General features: G+C 33.4%; 1 long non-coding RNA gene across 3 annotated transcripts in view; it reads left to right on the top strand.

Moving 5' to 3' along the window:
• The window catches only part of LOC144291490 (uncharacterized), a 214,803-nt gene that overhangs the window by 95,708 nt on the left and 101,089 nt on the right, over window positions 1–18,006 (top strand). The gene's annotated exons all lie outside the window — the stretch shown is intronic.

The raw sequence follows: 18,006 nt of genomic DNA, 5'->3' as shown, positions 1-18,006 counted from the left end.
AAGATATACTCAGGCTTATGTAGCTAATTGATATAAGACCAAGGAGGCAAGAATATACCACAGGGAAAGTGAGTCTTCAAAAAATGGTATTGGAAAAACTAGATGGCTACATGCAAAAGAATAAAAATGGACAACTTTCTTATTCCAGGCACAAAAGAAAAAACTTAAAATGGATCAAAGATCTAAAATTGAGACCTAAAACTATAAAACTCTTAAGAGAAAACATAGGCAGTAATCTCTTTGATACTGGCTTGGCAACATTTTTCTAGATATGTCTTCGTAGGCAAGGGAAGCAAAGGCAAAACAAACTATTGGGATTATACTAAATTATCTGTTTCTGCATAGCAAAGGAAACCTACTGAATGGGAGAAGATATTTTCAAGTAATATAACCAAAAAAAGGTTAATATCCAAAATATATGAAGAATTTGTACTACTCAACACCAAGAAGACAAATAATTTGATTAAAAAATGAGCAGAGGACCTAAATAGACATTTTTCCAAAGACACACAGATGGCCAAGAAGCACATGAAAAGTCGCTCAACATCACTAATCATCAGGGTAATGCAAATCAAAACAATAATGGAATATTGCTTCACAGCTGTCAGAATGGTATCAAAAAGACAAGAAAAAACAAGTATTGGCAAAGATATGGATAAAAGGGAACCCTGGTGCACTGTTGGTAGGAATGTAGATTGATATAACCATTGTGGCAAACAGTATGGAGTTTTCCAAAAAAAATTAAAAATAGAACTACCATATAATCTGGTATTTCCACTATTTATTTAAGAAAACAAAACATTAGTTCAAAAAGATATATGTAGCCCTACATTTATTGCAGAATTATTTACAATAGACAAAACATGGAAGCAATGTAAATGCCCACCAATAGATAAATGAATGAAGAAGACACATGTAAACACACTTAAACTGGAATACTACTCAGCCATAAAAAATAATGAGACTGTGTCATTTGCAACAACATGAATGGGCCTAGAGGTATTATGCTAAGTGAAGTAAGGCAGACAAAGACAAATACCATCCAATTTCACTTAGTGTAATCCATAAAAACAAAACAAAACAAATTTATTTTTAAAGAAAAGACAGATAAAATAAACTGATGGTTGCCAGAGGCGAAGTGAGTGGGGTGATGGGCAATATAGGTGAAGGGGATTAAGAGGTACAAACTTTCAGTTATAAAACAGGGAGATGAAAAGCACAGCATAGAGAATATAGTCAATAATATTGTAATAATGTATGGTGACTACACTAAATGGTGAGCACTGAGTAATACATGGAATTGTTGAATCACTACATTGTACACACGAAATTAATATAACACTGTGTCAACTATACTTTAAAAACATGTATTTAAAAAATTCAGTCTTGTCTATGTGTTTGATCTTAAGGAATATATAAAGTATAGGTGCTCTCTAATACATTATTGTGTTACTAATAACTAAAGAAGCACATTACATCTCCCACTCATATCATTGTTGAAATTACTTGTCACTGTGTAATAAGTATACTTATTTATTTTTTTAAAGATTTTATATACTTATTCATGAGAGACACACAAAGAGAGGCAAAAACACAGGCAGAGGGAGAAGCAGGCTCCATTCAGGGGACCCGATGTGGGACTCAATACCAGGACCTCAGGATCATGACCTGAATGGAAGGCAGATGCTTCCACTGAGCCACTCATGTGCTCCTAAATATACTTATTCAAAATGCAAAACAAAACAGAAAACCAATAAGACAATACTGAAAAACAGAGAAAAGCTAAATGTTTTAAAAAATGGATTATGAAGGTCTAATATAAAGCTATGAATTAAGACAGTGTGATGTGATATTGGCGTGAAATTAGGAATTCTCTAATTTCTAATGGAGAACTAGATAAACAGAGTCCATTAAAAGGTCACATATATATGGTCATCTGATTTGCAATAGATGTGACAATGCAGTGCCAAAGGGGTAGGATGGCCCCACACACACCCCCAAAAAAGCTTGTCAATTAACTCTTCATTTGAAAAGCATCTATTAACACGTTTAATGCAATCTCTATCAAAATACCATGGACTTTCTTCAGAGAGTTAGAACAAATTATTTTAAGATTTGTGTGGAATCAGAAAAGACCCCGAATAGCCAGGGGAATTTTAAAAAAGAAAACCATATCTGGGGGCATCACAATGCCAGATTTCAGGTTGTACTACAAAGCTGTGGTCATCAAGACAGTGTGGTACTGGCACAAAAACAGACACATAGATCAGTGGAACAGAATAGAGAACCAAGAAGTGGACCCTGAACTTTATGGTCAACTAATATTCAATAAAGGAGGAAAGACTATCCATTGGAAGAAAGACAGTCTCTTCAATAGATGGTGCTGGGAAAATTGGACATCCACATGCAGAAGAATGAAACTAGACCACTCTCTTTCACCATACACAAAGATAAACTCAAAATGGATGAAAGATCTAAATGTGAGACAAGATTCCATCAAAATCCTAGAGAAGAACACAGGCAACACCCTTTTTGAACTCGGCCACAGTAACTTCTTGCAAGATACATCCACGAAGGCAAAAGAAACAAAAGCAAAAATGAACTATTGGGACTTCATCAAGATAAGAAGCTTTTGCACAGCAAAGGATACAGTCAACAAAACTCAAAGACAACCTACAGAATGGGAGAAGATATTTGCAAATGACCTATCAGATAAAGGGCTAGTTTCCAAGATCTATAAAGAACTTATTAAACTCAACGCCAAAGAAACAAACAATCCAATCATGAAATGGGCAAAAGACATGAAGAGAAATCTCACAGAGGAAGACATAGACATGGCCAACATGCACATGAGAAAATGCTCTGCATCACTTGCCATCAGGGAAATAAAAATCAAAACCACAATGACATACCACCTCACACCAGTGAGAATGGGGCAAATTAACAAGGCAGGAAACCACAAATGTTGGAGAGGATGTGGAGAAAAGGGAACCCTCTTACACTGTTGGTGGGAATGTGAACTGGTGCAGCCACTCTGGAAAACTGTGTGGAGGTTCCTCAAAGAGTTAAAGATAGACCTGCCCTACGACCAGCAATTGCACTGTTGGGGATTTACCCCAAAGATACAAATGCAATGAAATGCAGGGACACCTGCACCCCGATGTTTCTAGCAGCAATGGCCACGATAGCCAAACTGTGGAAGGAGCCTCGGTGTCCAACGAAAGATGAATGGATAAAGAAGATGTGGTTTATGTATACAATGGAATATTACTCAGCTATTAGAAATGACAAATACCCACCATTTGCTTCAACGTGGATGGAACTGGAGGGTATTATGCTGAGTGAAGTAAGTCAGTCGGAGAAGGACAAACATTATATGTTCTCATTCATTTGGGGAATATAAATAATAGTGAAAGGGAATATAAGGGAAGGGAGAAGAAATGTGTGGGAAATATCAGAAAGGGAGACAGAACGTAAAGACTGCTAACTCTGGGAAACGAACTAGGGGTGGTAGAAGGGGAGGAGGGCGGGGGGTGGGAGTGAATGGGTGACGGGCACTGGGGGTTATTCTGTATGTTAGTAAATTGAACACCAATAAAAAATAAATTAAATAAAAAACCTGTATCTAACACAGTAAACAAAAGAAAATTTCAGAGTGACTGCTCATTCTATCTGAAGGGTAAAACTATAAAGTCTGATAAGAAATTTTTTGAAAAAAAAAGAAAATATATGAGGCCATCATCACAGCCTTAGAAGAGACAATAATTTGTTAGACATAGTAACTACTAAAGAATTTTTTAAAAGTTTAATTTGACTATATGAAAAGAAAAATTTACTTATTGTCAAAAGACAACCCTGAGAATAAAATAGACTCCATAGAATGGAAAAGATAATGGTAGCACATACTTTTGAAAATGGACTAAAACCCAAAATAAGTACAAACTTTTATGTGCCAATTAAAAATAAGTAAAAGGAAGAAAGCCGATTGAAAATGATACTCAGGGGCAGCTGGGTGGTTCAGTGGTTGAGCATCTGCCTTTGTCTCAGATTGTGATCCCAGGATCCTGGGATCAAGTCCCATATAAGGCTCCCTCCTTCTCCCTCTGCCTATGTCCCTGCTTCTCTTTGTGTGTCTCCCATGAATAAATAATATTATTATTAATAATATTGATATTATATGTTATTATCTAATATTATTAATATAATATTGTTATTAAATATTATTATTTCTTTAAAAAAGAAATTATAATCAAAGACATAAAAAGACCATATTAGGAAATTTCCAGATGAGTAATAAGAATAAGAGAAGGTGCTTAATGTTATTATTAAAGAGATATACATAAAGACCACAATACAATATCACTACACGTAGAATAGAATTACTAAACTGAAAAAAAAATGGACACTATGAAGTAGAGACAAGGATGTAGAATAATCAGTAATTTTATTTCCTTGTCGTAGGGGTGACACTGTTGTACACACTTTGGAAAATAAATTGACAACACTTACTAAAAGTGGGCATATGTGATGCAGAAATTCTATTTTTAGGTTTTACATCCTTTAATTTTAGTCCTCTGGAAGCCAACCGTAGATGAGGTTAGAGTGGAAATGATATTGCGGGTGTGAGAAGTTTATGACAATACTTGTAAGAGAAAGTGGAAAGGAACAGACTTGGGAAGATGCAAAAGTTGAGCTGTAAAGCAAGTTCAGTAAAACCTGGATCAATCCAATGGAAAGTACTAGAAGGAGAAGATCCTGACAAAATGTGCTAATGACACCCTGACATGGCACAGGCCTCCAAGGGCCATCGTACCCTCACCTCACTAAGTAACCGGATGGCAGGCTTTCCATGAAGAATGTAAGAACGTGATGGTAGGCAAGGCAACTCTCTGTACCTCGGGCAATGATGAAGGAGGTGACAGCTGCTAGTTATTCGCTGACAAAAGACCTTGCAGCTGGTAGCATATTCTTCCTGGATCTGGGCAGGTGCATCTCAGTGTCGATCACATTATTCAACAGAAATGCATGCTCACATTCACACACACACACACACACACACACACACACACCAATAAAACAGTGGATAAACAATGGACACAAGCAAAATGTTCAAAAAGGGAATGGAACAGGTATGGCTTTCACAAACATAATATTGTGATAGACTAGACACAAAGTGAATTTTGTGTGAACTCATTAATAGAAAATTCAAAACTGGAAAAATTAATTTTGTCATTAGGAAGTTGACATTGAGGAAATTGGTTACTGGAAATGGGTAGACTTTTTTCATTCTGGTAATGTTTTACACTTTGATTTGGGAGCTGATTATCTTAATGCATTTAAATTATGGAAATGCATTGAGCTACATATGCATTTATTTTTATTGTACTTCTTTTTCCTTAATTTATTTTCTTGAGAAAGAAAAAAAGAGAGCATGAGGAGTGGGGAGGAGCAGAGATAGAGGGAGCAGCAGACTCACTACTGAGCAGGGAGCCTGATATGGGGCTTGATCCCAGAACCCTGAGATCATGACCTGAGCTGAAAGCAGGTGTTTAACGAACTGAGCCACCCACGCACCCCTATTTTTATGGTACTTCAGTTTCAATATTTTATTTCAAACTCCTAAAGTAGCTGAAATAATTTTGCAATGAACATCACTTCTATTATACTATTAACAGTTTATATATTTACTGTTTATATTAGTGTATTTGAATTTTTCATAATAAGATACCTTTCAAATTATAATGTCATTGTCTTTTATAAATTAAGCATACAGTATATTCTTCTTTAAAATTTATTATCCTGAATATTCTCAGAACTCTTTGATACCTGTTTTTTTTTTTTTTAGGAATATATTGTGCCTATATATTCATGTATGTGTTCATATTGAGAATATATATATTAAAATTATATAATGTACTCCTTCTCCTTTTGCCCCTTCTCCAGTTCATGCTCTTTCTCTCTCTCTTCCTCATATAAATATAAATATGTATATATTTATATATATAAATATATAATGTGTGCATGTATACATACCTATATATATGAATATATATTAGATATTGTGTGCATACTCAAACACACACATATGAACACCACGTATGCATATAGCTTAAAGGCATATAAATGTATTTTGCAGGCTACCTAACTCACTCACCTGAATATATACAGATTTTTAAATTCCAGAATTGTTCTTCATATAACATCCTACATTGGAAGTGAAATAAAATTATTTCTTGATGGCCTAATTTATCAGAATGATACAAAGCTTTGGATAAATAATTCAATTTTTACAGGTGCATTAAAAATGCATTTATGATATGATTTTTGTGAGGTGAAAGAAAAAGAATGTCTGAAATAATGGAATATGACTAATCACAAGCATTCTCCCTCAATGATGCCTTATTAAGTCTATTGCAGGATGAGAATTATTATTATATGACTGAAGGACAAATGGTTTAAATTTGTTTCTATTACCAGGTTCTATGGAGGAGATGTACAAAAAAATTAAAGAATATCTGAAAGCTTAACACTTAATAATAGTCAGAGGTTTTAAAAATGATGTGTATGACAGTGTTATTCCCTCTCTAGGCCTATCATGAATTTTTCTAAGTTGTTTGTAATAGAATCAAAAGGCAGTAACCAGTAATCCCCATAAATAATATAAATAATAAATTCCAGCTTAGTGAATCATGTATCATAGACAAGCACTGACTATAATATATGTATTATCTTATTCTATCCTCTCCATTACCCTGTCAGCTTATGTGAACAACATGCTTTAGTTCAAAGCTTCACAGTGTGATTTCCTTTGCTTCAATTGCTACAGACACCCAGCTGTCCAAAACTCTTCAATTATTTATTTATCCTCTATTTATCTATATCCCAAAAGAACAATGGTTTGCTATCGCACATCTTTCCTAAGTTTGAGTGATCATGAAAGTCATAATGTAACTTCTTGAGAGATTTGGCTCATCTAGTTAAAAGGATGCTACTGCTTTTTCAGCAAGTTTTTCAAAACATTTTTAAATTTAAGCTACCATAAACAATTCTTATGACTTACTTGGAGATCAAAAAATCACAAATTAGACCCAGTATTTTGTTTATTTGTTCTTTCATAGTTTTTTTTTCACATTTCTAATCACAATAATCATTGAAAATGCCCCTTCAAAACATGTACTAATACAATTGTTGGCCCAAGAGGTATCCCATCTGTGTAGAAACACTTAAAGTAATACATTACAGGCAAAAATAAAATTGTCACATGACAAAAAGAAATCTGTTCTTTATGATTTTAGTATTATACCTATGTTTTCTGTCTCTAATGTTTTTTTATTATATAAAATATTGAAAAAAAACTTGTTTTTGATTATAGTATCTAAAAGATGAAAACCTGAGAATTTATAGAAAGTGCCTGGGACTGTATAGAACCAATTATATTTCAAAATAAAAAATGTTTGAAGGATATATCCCATCCAAAATACTGCTATAGTGTTCTTTTAAAATTAATCACAGTTTCAAAATTCTTTCTTTTTTTTTAAATGTTTTATTTATTCATGAGAGACACAGAGAGAAAGAGACATAGGCAGAGGGAGAAGCAGGCTCCCCATGGGGAGCCACATGTGAGACTTGATTTCAGGACCTCAGGATCATGACCTGAGCCAAAAGCAGATACTCAATCACTGAGCCACTCCAGTGTCCCAAAACTCTAACATTCTTGAAGCCAACTGAATAAATCATTTCCAGCTATCATGCTTAGGTAAATGATTATAAATAAGTATGAATAGATAGTTGTTAAAATAGGCTTTAAAAAAGTCAACATGAATAGAGGAGTTTCACTCAACTAATTATCATAATACGTATATTGTCTTAACCTTATTTTTACCATTCCACTAATTTGATTTTAACCCTGTAGATATTGGAGATATATAACCCAATATCATTATATTGAAAATTAAATGCTTGCATAGTTTATTGCTAAAATCCTTCTGAGTTCTTATATTGAGAAAGTTATTTCAAGAACCCAATCATCTACTTGTTGCTTAATAACATATTAGATACTTGCTCATGTTATTATATTTATCAAGTTTGAATAAATATTAAATCTTTTAAATAACTTAGCATAAGACTTCAATTCAGCTGCAATTCTGCCCCTAGATCTACAGCACTAGCAGAGGAGCAAACAATATGGAGGCTTGTACAACGTTCCTTTGAAAAACCAAAATTAAATTCTAAATCGATCTAGTTATACAACAAAATTAAGCTAATTGAGACATCATGAGAGTTGGTTATCAACTAAAAGACAATGATACACAATCTCAGCACAATTATATTTGAAAATAAATTAAAATATATTCATATAAAGCTTTTTTATTTAATTTATAGTTTTATTATTTACATAACATTTTCTAGTTAATAATACGCTTCTGATACTTAACCCAATGGCTCTTATACCCAAGCTCTGAATTAACCTTCTTTAGTTTGAGCAACTATCTCAGACAAACTGACACCATTCAACATATACTATGTTCCAACTTCTAGGAGAAAACACTTTTATCTTTCTTTTTTTTTTTTTTTTTAAGTTATGGAAGCCATTAGAACACCATAGAAAATCATAAAACTTAAAGTGTTTTGGTTAACCAATATTGATATATATATATATATGTATATATATATATATATCCAATATATAAATATATATTTATATGCTTTTGAAGAAATGTGACAGAGGAGTATTTTAAATAATTGCCATTTAGTTTTTAAACAAACTTAGAGACAATCCAGAACTTTAAAAATTCTGCCTTTATGCCTTCACCTGAGCATTCTTGAAGATTCATGACTTGAAATCACATAAATCTAATTATGTTGTTGTTTCTCAAGACAATATAAATCTAATAGATAATTTTTAACTTGGGAATGCCTAGGTAATTTCATGCAGGTAACTTCAAAAACATTCAAATCTTAAAATATTCTTAACTTTAAATAGAAGTATTATTTTTGATCACTGACCAAACCCATGCTTAGCATCAATTTTTTTGCATTTACTGAGCTTAATATGAAAAGTGAAGTGTCTTAGCATTTCAGTGTAATATCAGATATTAATAGAACCACTACTTCCTCTTTTTTATTTTTTTGTAATGATTTCCTGATATATTTTTTCCCATTATTTTCTCAACCTGCCTATGTCATTGGATTTGAAATGAGTTTCTTGTAAGCCATATACAATTGGGCTGCTTTTATCCATGTGGTCAATTTCTTGTTTGATTGGTCTATTTACATCATGTACATTTTAAGGCAGTTATTAATATACTAGAATTTAAGTCAGCCATTTTGCTGTTTTTACTTGTTTCCTCAGCCGGCCTCTCATTCTTGTTTCTCTTCTTACTTTCCAATTGCAATTTCATCTTGATTTACTTAAACAGTTCTTGAGTATATCTATTTTATACACTCTTTGCCCTGGGAATTTTGATATACTTAAGTGATTTCTCTAAGTATTGTAATATATGTATATGATTTTTTTTTGGTGGAGGATGTGGGTATATATGTATATGATTTTTAAAAATTTATTTAATAATTTCTACACAGAGTGTGGGGCTCAAACTTGTCCTTGAGATCAAGAGCTGCTGGCTCTACCCTACTGAGACAGTGAGGCACTCTTATTTGTATGTGACTTATGCAAGTCTGCAAATATCAACTTTTTACCATTTTGATTAAAGTATGGAAACCTTATGTCCCTTTATATTCTTCACTTTTAAATATCATTACATTGAATACTAGATGAGGTTATAATTTTTGTTTCAATCATTAAATACGGTTGACTTTAACAGTCATTAAGAAACGGCTATCTACCATATGTACCTATTCTTCTGTCAATGTTATTTCTTCCTTCCTTCCTGAGATTCCACATTCCCTTCATTTATCAGTTCCTTTTTCCTTGAAGAAAATCTTTCAACCAACGTTTAAGGGTAGGTCTGCTACCAACAAATTATTTCCATTTTTCTTTGCCTGAAAAAAATACATATATTAAGATTTTATTTATTCATGAGAGATAAGGCAAGAGAGGCAGAGACACAGGCAGAGGGAGAAGTAGGCTCCCTGCAAGGAGCAATGTGGGAATTGGTCCTGGAATTCCAGGATCACACCTTGAACTGAAGACAGAGGTTCAACCACTGAGACACCCAGGCGTCCCTGCCTGAAAATATTATTAACCTTTCATTCCTAAAGTGTAGTTTCACCATATATAAAACTCACAGTTGACAGTTCCTTTCCTTCTATCACTTGAAAAATGGGTTTGGATAACTGGGTGACAGGCACTAAGGAGGGCACCTGATGGGATGAGCACTGGGTGTTACACTATATGCTGGCAAATCAAACTTCAATAAAAACAAATTAAAAAAGAAAAATATTGTGTCACATCTTTCTGATCTCTGTTGATTCACATAAAAAATCTACAATAACTCAATTGACTGATTTTTAGTCTCTCAAATCATTAGTTTTGATTCTTTTGCCAAATTTGGAATTTTTTTCAGACATTATTTCTTCAAATCCTCTTTTGACCTCATTTTGTTTTCTCTCCTTTTGTACTGATGTAATAAGGATGTGGAATCTTTTTTGTTGCCCCATACATCCCCAAATCCATATTCCTTTTATTGATTTTTCTATTTTCTCTCTGATCTTTAACTTGATTAAATTCTATTATTTAGTCTCATGTTCATTGATCTATCATCTGTCATCTCCATGTTACTATTGACTCCATTCAGCAAGTTTTTAATTTTTGTTTCCATGGTGTTCACTTCTATAATATTAATTTGATTCTTTTACATAAACTTTTTTTCCCTGATAGTTTCTGGTTTTGTTAACTTTCAAATTTCATCAATTGCTTATAATTGAGGTTGAAACATTTTTTGTGATGGCAACTTTAAGATTCTTTTCAAATAATTCTAATATCTAATTTATCTTCGTGCTACTGTCAGTTGATTATCTTTTCTCATTTAAGTTGTGATTTTCTTTGTTCTCTGTATGATATATGATTTTTTATTGTATCCTAGACATTTTGTTTATGATGTTAGATGACCTTGAGTATTATTTAAATCATTTATTTTAGCAGGCAGTCATACTGATTTTTAAATAACATGTTGATCCTCACCTACTTTTCTGGGTTATGGTTCTAATGTTGCTTAATTTTAGAGCTTTCGTGTTGTTATTTTGCTCTGTTTGGTTTATATAGTGCTGCTCAGGATCTTCCTGGTGCCTGGGGTAGTCTTACCTAGGAGGGTGGAAGGGGTTTTCCCAAAACAGGTTTCCGGATACCTTTCAGTGGGTAAAGAGTATTGGGTATTCCCCACCAAAGTCTCCTGGTAACACTGGTATCATTGGGCAGAAGAAGAGAGTCTCAGGCTTGCACAAAGATTCTTTCTAGACCAGGCCTCTCGTGAACTGGGTCCCTCTTGTTGGTTCTGCTCTCTTGCCTTGGTGTTTCTGTATTGAGAGAGCAGTCTCAGGCTTGGTAGGGAAAAAGAACGCTTTCCTTAACTGCTTATTGTTGAAGGGCATCTGGAGGAGTGACTCCTGATTAATCCAAAGGAAGAATATCCTTACTTGGTCTGCCTTCTGCTGCTTGGTTGAAGGTTAGGAAACAGCTTCCTCCAAAGAGTAGAGAGCAATGTATTGGCTGTACATCAAGTCTGGTGCAGAGATAGTAGCTTTTCTTATAAAGCCTGCCAGGTAAACTCTGTAATTCCTTATGATTAGGCCTGAATGATCACACAAGTCAGCCATCTTTTTGCATGTTTTTGCCTTTCCTGCCCAAGCATGCTCATTTGAGACCTCTTTATTGGAGTTACTTAACAGGGGTCTTCTCCAAGTGCCTGAGCTGAGACTCCTTATTGAGGGTGGAGGGAAAGGGAAAATCTTGAGGACATTTTTCTTCAATCTGACTCAGTACATTTCCTAGCCCTTTCTTTTCTTTCTCCTCCAAAGCCCAAATCTATAAAATGGGAGAAACCTTTTGTTCATGGCTCCTTGGTAGTGAGAAGATCCCCACATTTATGCTCATCCACCCTACCCTTACCCAGAGCTGTTTCATGGGGAGAAAATGGAACATAGGTGAACCAGTGATTTTTCCTGTTTAGCCCCTTATGCTATCTCGGTAAGTAATTAAATGCTTGACTATTACTTTCATTTTAGCACCTCATCACTTGACAGTCATCAAGAGAGCAAGTACATTGGACCTTAGATAAATTCACTGGTTTTGTTATATAACATGAACTTAATTCGATAATAAGGATTTAACATATAAGCCATTGTATTAACATGTTTAATTTTCCATTTAATGGCATATAAAAATAATATATATATGAACTGTAGTTGGGGGTCACCTTAAGTTTTCTCTTAAATTATTGAATGCACTATTTAGGTAATAAACTTTCTTCCTGCTGTCTTGTCTCTCTATAATGTGTTCCCTAACTATGCATCTGAAGTGATACTTACAAAAATACAAGTCTGATTCTTTTATTTCCTATTTAAATCTCATTATTGTCTTGTCACTTCCATTAGAATAAATTATAAGTACTTTGGATGGTCTAAAGGCATTTGTAATGTATCCCAAACTAATTTTTTCTATTGTCTCTTGACATATGCCCCCCCATACACACACATATGTTGAAGCCCACAAAATTACTTGCCATTCTCCCAAATTCCATTCTCTTTCTCATATGAGTACCTTATCTATCTTGCTTGAAGGACTTTTCACTCTCTTAGCATAATTGATACTTGCATTTCAAATTCTGTTTCCTGTGGGAAAACTCTCATGACACCATACTTTTATTTCTTCAGTATAGATGTTAGCAGTTCATGGATCATGGTTTTTGTATAACCTGCCAGGTAATTATAGTTTGTAGAGTTTTAAGTGTACAGTTTTGAAGAAAAAATGTTGTGATGTGTAAAAATTATGTAACATTTCAAATTTCAAATGTCTGTTAATAAAATTTTACTGGGGTACAGCCATGCTCATTCACTGACATATTATCTATGAATGTTTTGTGCTACAATGCAGAATTAAGTATTGCCATACAAACCATATAACTGTCAAAACCTAAAATATTTACTGTCAAGCCCCCTTTCCAGAAAAAGTTTGCTGAGACTCACTCTAAAGTATCCCGAAAGATATGTCTTTATTGTGTTACATTATAATTTCTATGTTTATTTATCCGCTTCCTAGTAATAGTTTTTAGAACTGTAGTCTTCTATAAAACTGAGACAATGACTTATTCAAAATTAGATCCTGACCAATGGCATGCAACAAACCAAAAATATTATGAAAAATTTGGTCTCAATTTTAAGCAAGTGGGTAAGAACACCTTCCTCTTTGTTAAATCTCTCTGCTTTCAAGAAGTAACTGTCATTCATTTTTATTTCATTCTCTTGTCATATTAACTTGATGAACATAAATGAAATAATCTTCAAAGTTCTTAGTTATATTATAAACATGAGCATTTTTTCTCTAGCCACTCAAAAAAATGGAAAGTCTCTCTACATAATAATGAGTCACCTAATTAATGAGATTGAATTATCCAATAAATGGACTCTTTGACTTAATTAAATATTCTCATTAACTTTTTTTGCTGCTTTTCAAAATAACATTTGCATGTTTGTGCATTCATGCAAGTAGATTCATGATGTGTTTTTAATCAGTTATTTAACTTAGGTGCAGAGTTAATAATGCCAATATTTGTCAAAATGGAGAAAATCTAGGACTCAAAGAAAAGGAAGAATATTTTGAATTCACGTTTTGACAAAATGGTATGTAAAACACTGGTTCCATTTAACGATAATTTTATTTGACATACATTGCCATATTTAAGATTTTGATAATCCTCCCAAAATGGGAAGTATATGAGGCATGGATTTGTTATGTAACATTATTGGGGGAATCGTTTCACAACTTCTATGCTTATCAAATCAGCACACTGTACACCTTAAATTTACAAAATTATATGTTAATTATATCTTAATAAAGCTTGGAAAAGTAAAAGAGTTAACAGTAAGCTTGAAATTTTTAGAATTCTATCAAATCCCAGAGTCAATATTTACAGGATGAATATGTTCCAAGTTCATACTCACACTAGATGAGAAATTTGCATTCAGAGAATGTTGCTCAATGAGGGTACATATACCTTCAAATCAAAAAAAAAGTAGTAAAAATATTAGGTGTGCTGTGTTTAGTTTTTTGGTTATAATTTCTAATTATGTTGTTTTTTTACTGTACCTTTATTCTTATGTTTATAAATTATTCATAAAATATTTTAAATATGAAGAAATTAAAAGGATTCATTGATGATTTCTTTTTTTTTTTTTCTCGGAATGGCAAATATGATGATCTTGTCTTTGTGTCAACCTGGCTTGGCTATAGTTCCCAGTTATTCAAACACTAATCTAGATATTCTTTGAAGCTGTATCTTAAATTTGGTTAAAGCCAATAATTAGTTGATTTTAAGTAAAGGACATTATTTTATATAAATTTAGGTGAGTCTGACTCAATCATATGAAAGACCTTAAAAAAAGAATCCATGGTTGTCTGGAGGAAGAAATTCCCCATGTGGACAGCAGCTTCAGATTCTACCCTGGAGATCTAGCTTGCCCTCCCTCACAGCCTCCCCTAAGGATTTTGGACTTGCCTAACTAGTCAGTTTCTTAGAGTAAGTGTCATAGTATATCTTATACTAGTTCTACTTCTCTACTTCAGACCTAACAGACTTAAAGAGTTTGACATAGCATTTCCCAAATTAAATAACTAAGCCAGATCATGTTATAGTGAAGCTGCTTACAGGCAATTATTGTGCATTTGTAGATTGAACTTTGATCCCAGGCCTTTTGGAGGAAATAGATATGATGAAGAAGAAATAATGCTTAAAATATTCATCTTCAGTTAGTAGAAACTTGCATCCAAAAAACAAGAATGCTATTCTTTATTTTTATTTTCATTTCTTTTTGTTTTCAAAGACATATTTATTTATTTCAGAGAGAGAGAAAATGCAAGTGGGGGTTAGGGCAGAGGGAGAGGGGAAGCAGACTCCCTGTTGAGTGGGGAGCCCAACACAGGGACCAGGAGATCATGACCTTAGCTAAAACCAAGTGGGAATAACCAACATAACACCTGAGCTATCCAGGTGCCTCTCCGAATTTTTTTTTTAATATTTTATTTATTTATTTGAAATCAGAGCATGAGAAGGCAGAGGGGCAGAGGGAGAGAGAGAAGCATACTCCCCACTGAGCAGGGAGCCTGATATGAGCTAGATCCCAGAACCCTGAAATAATGACCTGAGCTGAAGTCAGTCATTTAACCAACTGAACTACCCAGGCATGCTGCCGCTCCTTTTTTTTTTTTTTTTTTTTTTTTTTTTTTTTTTTTTTTTTTAGAGAGAGAGCGTGAGAAAATCTTAAGCAGACTTAATGCCCAGCAGAGAGCCTGATCTATGGCTTGATCTCAGGACCCTGAGATCATGAACTGAGCTGAAACCAAGAGTGGGTTGCATAACTGACTGAAACACCCAAGTGCCCCTGGACAATAATGCTCTGTATCAATTATATTTTAATTAAAAATTAACAGGGTCTTGGAGAAAACTATAAAAATATTGGGTGTTAAAATATGGCAAATGGTATGGCAAATTAAAATGACCTGTAATAGATTTTAGAGTTTATATTGAAGAAATTTTCCAGAAAATAAAGAAAAAGTAATATTTCTATGGATATGAGTTTTCATTTCTCTTGGGTAAGACCCTAGGAGTAATTATGGAGCTAAGGTGATATAAGGTGATAGGGAAGATCAATAATTAATTTTAAAGAAAATTAACCAATTGGTTTCCAAATAGTTGTAAATTTATTTCATTTAAAGTGTCATTTGGTAAGAGTTTTGCATATATATATATATAATTTTATATAATATTTATCTATATATGTAAATATACAGATTGTGCAAGGGCTCACCAGCCAAACTAACAAACATTAATGGATAGGTGTAGGATATATGCTATGGTCAAATTTAAATCCTTGAACACTTGTTAATATCTTTATTTTATTGAAATAAATTATGCCTTTTTAAAGATAGCAAACATAACCCAAGAAAGTTTCCTTTTGCTTCTTTCTAGGCAATGACTTTCACTAGAGATGCAGTCATTTTTCTGATCACTACACATTAGTTTTACCTCCTTTTAAACTTCAAACAGTTTATATTGATTTATGCCTGACTTGTTTGACTCAACATGTGTTGGAGGTTCATTGAGTCATTGTGTTTATTAGAAGTTCATAATCCTTAACTGCTGAAAGGCTATTTCTTCCCTGAGTATACCACACTTCGGTTATCCATTCTCCCTTTGATGGACACTTAGAATGTTTAAAAATTTTGACTATTTTAAATAAAGTCTCTATGTACATAACTATACAGATTATTTTGTGAATATATGTCTTTATTTTACTTAGGAAGGGGGAGTTTATAAATGCCTAGCAGTGGAGTTGTTGGTCACCTAATTAGGTATAACTATATACGTGAGTCTAACATTCTGAGAAATTGTGAAAGGATTTTGAGAACTTGTTAAAGCATTTTACATTCCTACCATCAAGGTGTGAGAGTTCCTCTTGTTCCAAATCCTTACAATATTTAATGTTGTCAATCTCTCTAAATCTGTTATAGAAATTTCAATTTGTCTGCAGTTTTGTATGTCCATTTTTGTTAATTTTATCTTTATAAATACTGTTTGTTTGTTTGTTTGTTTGCTTGTTTTGGTTTCTATGTGGGTATCCTTGAGCCTTTTTTTTTCTTTCTGGAACACAGATAATTTATTGGACACAGATGCTTTCAGATTTTACATTTATGATTTTTTGATAGGTTGAGATCAATGTCCAGCATGGAAATGTAATTAATGTAATTAATTCCTACTCCTGAAGTAAGCTTCCCTGATTACTTTAGCAAATGTCCTCTGAAGTATAAGATTATTATTTTTTTAATTTGTTTTCTTTTCTTTTCTTTTGCTATTGTTGTTTGTTTGCTAGTTTGGCTGGTGAGGCCCTGCACAATCTAAGCTTTCTGTGAATGTCTGGCACTGTTTCTTTTAATCCTTGCAAGTTTCTCTGGTCTTGAGTAGATGATTGAAATCCATGCATTAATCAGTATTCTGTTAAATGCTCAAAAGAAAAAAAAAAGGATATTTGCAGATTCTTTTTGAATATCTATCCTCTCAGACCTGCTAATTTTAGCCACCATGGTCTCTCCAGAACCTTTGACTTTGTATTTTCAACTCCAGGAATCACTTTCCCTGCCCAAAGTCCTGGCACCTCTCTCTGTGCAGTGAGTAAAATGGGTCATTCTTAGGGTTCCCTCTTCTGTTTTCTCTCTGTCTCTCAGTGATCACTGTCCATCTTTACTCATATCCAATGCCAGTCATGTATTTCTCCCTTCTGTGTGTGTGTGTGTGTGTGTGTGTGTGTGTGTATGTGTGTGTGTTGTTATTAGGTTATTTTAAGCAAGAGGATAAATCTAGTCTTGGAGTAATTTATTCTTAATCATTAGTGTAAGTATTGTGATACCTCATTATATTATTTGCTTTTCTTTCCTATTTCTTTTAAGGATGAATCCTGGCATCATAAAATGTAGTGTTTGAAAGTATCTTGAATTTAAAAAAAAAAAAATGTTGCAAAGTGGAGCAGTGGGAGTGTTGACAATATTTAAACCTAAAATCTCCTATTCTCTATTGTCAAAGCAAAAATTCCTCTGAAGGGAGACTCTCTTGAGAACAAAGTAAAGATAGCAGAAAGGTGGGCAATAAATATTACATGTTCAAACTTGCTTTTTCCACATATTTACACATAAGCAGTGCTTTCAGCTACGTTTAATTCTCTTCCTAGAATAAATTATTAGCTGTAAATAAAAACACCTTGGAGGTAGTGAGGCAGTATAACTTAGTGAATCTATTAAGACTATGTCATGTTTTTAGGCACAAATATTCAGTATATTCC

The sequence above is a fragment of the Canis aureus genome, chromosome 20, assembly GCF_053574225.1.
Source record: "Canis aureus isolate CA01 chromosome 20, VMU_Caureus_v.1.0, whole genome shotgun sequence".
NCBI classification, from domain to species: domain Eukaryota; kingdom Metazoa; phylum Chordata; class Mammalia; order Carnivora; family Canidae; genus Canis; species Canis aureus.
Note: the sequence above shows the minus strand (reverse complement) of the source record. Positions and strands in the feature narration are given on the sequence as shown.